General features: G+C 35.9%; 1 pseudogene; it reads left to right on the top strand.

The window, feature by feature from the left end:
• Nucleotides 1–452: 452 nt before the first annotated feature.
• On the top strand, nt 453–550 carry LOC132280536 (small nucleolar RNA R71; annotated as a pseudogene).
• Nucleotides 551–4891: the final 4341 nt, after the last annotated feature.

Below are 4891 nucleotides of genomic sequence, written 5' to 3'. Positions count from 1 at the left end.
CTTGGTTCACAAAAGCTACATTGACTTGTTCATTAGGTTCATTTTACACTTGTCCGTGAGGACAATGACAAGAAGAATGAAGAACATTAGAACAAGTCATACATGTTTCATTTGATGCACGATGAGAATGGTTAGGGAAAGAAGATACTTGGTTCGCCGAGTTTTGGTTAATAAAAAATTGATCAAACCTTTGAGATAAAGACTTCATTTCGGCGGCTATTTCATTTGAATGGTCGACTTGATGAAAGCCAACACTCTTCCTACCTTGTGAATTTCTACCATTCTTGGATAATAATGTTCTATGCAAAGAATTTTTACTCATGCTCTCATAAAGATGCCACACGTCATCCTCATGCCTATCAATGTAAGAGCCACCCATGGAAGCATTAACCATGCCTTTATAATTGTCCGATAAGCTCTCAAAGAAATATTGAACTAATTGCCATTTGGGCATGTCATGATGTGGACACTTCCTAAGCAATTCATTAAAGCGTTCCCATGCCTCATGAAACGTTTCTCCATCCCCATGTGTGAATTCTTTAATGGAAGTTCTCATGGCATTGGTCTTAGAAACCGGATAGTACTTCTTCAAGAACTCTTGTTGCATTTCTGCCCAAGAAGTGATTGAAAAAGGCCTAAGATTGTTAAACCAATACTTTGCCTTGTCCTTTAAGGTGAATGGAAAAATTTTAAGTCTTAAGACCTCCTCCGGCATGTCCGTATATTTTACGGTAGAACATACTTCAAGAAACTCATCCAAATGCTTGTAAGGTTCTTCACTCAGAAGTCCATGCTAGTTAGGAAGCATTTGAATGGTTTGTGGCTTGATTTCATAGTGATGTGCTCTAAATGGTGGCAATTGAATGCATGTGGGTGCATTATATTCATTAGGCACATAATGATCTCTTAAAGCAAGTGGAGGATTAGCAATTTGAGGTGCAATATGGGCACCTTGATTTTGATTTCCTTGAATGATGAGAGGTTGTGGAGCATACATTGGCCTTGGCATTCCAAATAGAACTTGGCCTTGTTGTTGTTGTGATTGGTGAATGAATGGCCTAGGCATGTCTAATGGTGCTTGAATGTTCTCATGATGCACATTTGGATGGAGGATACCTTGTTGGTCCAAGGTCCTCTACATGCTCTTCATTATGGCCTTCCATTGATGTAATGGATTGGGTAGAACTAGAACTTCCTCTTCCCCTAGGATTTCTAACTACGGATTCAAGATGCAAATCAAGAGGGACAAGAGTTGGTCTTAGTGATCTACGACCATGCATGCACAATGTAAAACACACAAACACAATGAATGAACAAGCACTTCAACTTCACAACAATTCAATGAAACTTCCTCCACAAACACGTAACCCATACTCCTATGCTTTAACAACAATGATGCAAAGAACAATTAAGAATGCCTCCACGCGGGCTCACGATTTATCTAAGAATTTAAAAACAAGCTTCCACGCGGGCCGACGATTTAACTAAGGGATTAAGTAAAGAAAGTCTCACAAAGGTCCTTTAGCACTTCAACTCCAAATTTAGCTTAGCTTAGCAATTTTTTTTTTAAAATTTTTAGCATTTTTTCTTTTCTTGTTTAGCTCCTTTGCTTGCTTCCTAGCTCAATGCTCCTTGTCAAAGATGAACAAACACAAAAAGTAACAAAAGAAAAATAAAAACAAAGTAAAGTCACGATCAAAAGAGTACTAATTCCTAATGAATTCCACAAATACGACGTTGCCTAATCCCCGGCAACGGTGCCAAAATTTGACGAGGCTGCTTGATATATTCTAAAAATAATGTGGTGAATATGTGGTTCAAGAAAAAGACTTTTAGGTCAAATTTAAATTTATAAAAATCACTACCAACACTACTACTAACGTAGCAAGAGTGAGTAGGGATTGTCCCAAGGGATTTAACGTGTTGGAATTTAACTTCAACTCTAATGTACCAAATGATTGCAAAAAGAGAGATTGGTTGATTAAACTAGAAAACAATTAATTAAAATGAAAGTGAAATAAAACTAATTAGAGATAGGGATTTAAGAGATATGAAGAGAGGACTTAGGGTGTTAGAATCACCACTAAGCTCATGTAATTAACCACTTGCTTTCCATTAATGGGGAATATATTGTTGTGAACAAAATGCGACTACTAATTGCAATATTAAGTATGGACCATTTAATTTAAGAATGAATTGTCTACCTAAACTAAGTGTAGCACAACCCATCAATTTTAAGCATGACCCATCTAACTAGTAACAATTGTAGCACACGTCAATCTAGAGAATCATGGAATTGCAATAATAAGCTATGGAATATCTAAGCAAGCATAGATTGTCTACCTACCTACAAGCATGAATTAAATTATAGAACAACCCATTATGCATAAGTATAAACCATCAAATTAATTGACAAACCCATTCAATGAAAACCCATGCTTAGCCATCACTAAATCCTTAATTTATCATACATAGACATGCAACCAACATAGAGAATCTAGTGTAGAGATCAATTCCCCAAATAATCACACATAAGACAACATGTAATTAAAATAGAGAATCATAACGAAGAATTAAATCAACAATCACAAGGCTAGAGCACTAATCATAGCAATATATATATAAATCCCCAAAAATAGAAATACAAGGGTTTAGATTACACAAGACTTAGGGCTCATCCAAGCCCTGAGTATAGATCTAGCCAATCATGGAGGAGGTGGATGTGGTCATGGAATTAAGCTCCAAATATGGCTCTATCTTCTCTTTCTTCTTCTTTGAAGCTCTAGAGATGGAGAGAGATAGTGGTCTAGAGATGGATCTTGAGATGTGCCTCTACTTCCATTTTTTCTTCTAACCCTAATCTTTAACTTTGCTAGAGAGAGAAATAAAAAATACAATGTAAAAAATAAAAAAGATAAAAAGCTCCTTTACAAAATGAGTCACTTCCCTTTATATAGAAGGTCATTTTCTTAGTCATTAAGTCAAGAATATAGCCTCAAAAATATCTAATCTCGTATTATGTGGTAAGTGGACTACGCATACGGGAATAAGACAGCTCGCTGCCAGCAAATGTTCGATCTATCCAACTTTGATTTTCGATCGATCTCAGAAAAGTTCGATCGATCTCACTTTTTCTGCGATCGATCTCAGAAAGTTGGATGGATCCAACTTGGCAGATTTTCAGCATCAGCCTCTTTTTGCTACAAATCAGCCTCTTTTTGCTCCGGATCATCACTAAGACTTAGTTTGACTCCAAAACGGCCTTAAGAAACCATTTTTATCCCATTTTAACATTACTGACCTGAAATAGACAAAACAACAAATAAGTACTAAAACAGGAAAATAAGATAGATAAAGGTCCTAGAATACTCAAGCTTAAGGGGTTTAAAAGTGTACTTTTCAGCGCTCATCAATTGTCAAGGCATAGTGCTTAATAGAATACTATTGTGGTTTATTTGATGGTTCATACTCATGTCTTGATGGGTTGTGTTTCTCCCTTAGTTTCTTTAGTTTAATTTTCATGCCCTTTGCTTAGTTGTAGTGTAGTTGCCTTAGTTGTTAGATGGGAGGACAATCCATGCTTGTTGTTTGATGTTCCATGCTTATGAATGCAAGTAGTATTCTTCTCTAACCATGTGATGTGTTTGGATTGTGAGCTTAAAGGAAGGATTAATGGCTTAATTTGATGTATTGTGCTATTCACTAGATTGCTTAGACAATATATACTTAATTGGTCATCCATACTTGTTGAAACAATTAATCACACACTCTCAAATTGTTACACATGTTTCCCCTCATTAATTATGCATTGAATGTCTAGAATGGTGATGTTTAGTGGTGATTTCTAGACCTCAAGACCTCACTCTCTTGGTTTCTCTAAATTTCATCTAAATTGTTTATGTTACATTGAACTTGTTTAGTTTAGCTTGTAGTTTAATCAACCAAACACACAATCTCTTGATCATTCGACCTACTAGCCCTATACATTATTTCCATAACTAGTGCACCTACAATCCTTTGGGACGATCCCTACTCACCTTAGCTATATTTTTAGTTAGAGTTAGTAGTGGCAATTATAAATTTAAAACTTGGCCATATTGCACTCACACACTCTTAGTGCACATCTTTTAGACGTTAGTGCGACGACACACCACAAAGCCAGAGGATTGGCAACAGTTGGTGTTTGGTTGAATGATAGGGTGTGAGCCAGAGTTAAAGTTTGGTGTACTTTATTTCAAGCATAGTGGATCGGTTTACTTTGGACTGTACAGTCCATGAGGGTTTTCCCATAACAGTTGACGTATTTTATCAACTGGGGTTTCCTCGCTAAAATCCTAGTGTCATCTCTAACTTTACTTTGCTTTATTTTATATTGCATGATATTGCTTAATTAATTGCTAAAATAAAGAAATTAGTACTCTTTTGGCAATGCCGTGTTTTGGAAACAAATAGGAATTAGTACTATTTTGATCGTGTCTTTACTTTATTTTCTTTCTTATTACTTATTGTGTTTATTCATATTTGATTAGGTGAATTGAGCAAAGGAAGTTGAGTAAAGGAGAATTGAAAGCAAGGAAGCCAAGTGAAGCTAAGCAAAAGCAAAAAGGAGCTAAAGTCTAAAAAATATTGCAAAGCAAAACAAGGCTTGAAACTTTAAAATGAATTAAAGTTGCTTAAGGACCCTTTGTGAGATCTTTCTAACTCAATCTCTAGTTAAATCGTTGGCCCGCGTGGTGGCAAGTTTTTCAATTCTTAGATAAATCGTGAGCCCGCATGGAGGCAATTTACTTTTCTTTATATGTTGTTCAAGCATGGGAGTATGGGATCATTATATGTGGAGATTTGATTGATTGATTTGTTGTGGGGGCAAAGTGATTATTATTTGCTTGTT

This window comes from Cornus florida, unplaced genomic scaffold (assembly GCF_030987335.1).
Source record: "Cornus florida cultivar Cherokee Brave unplaced genomic scaffold, ASM3098733v1 CherokeeBrave_3.0.0_Hap2_Chr10, whole genome shotgun sequence".
NCBI classification, from domain to species: Eukaryota; Viridiplantae; Streptophyta; class Magnoliopsida; order Cornales; family Cornaceae; genus Cornus; species Cornus florida.
The sequence above is the reverse complement of the archived record's forward strand: the minus strand, read 5'-3'. Positions and strand labels throughout refer to the sequence as shown.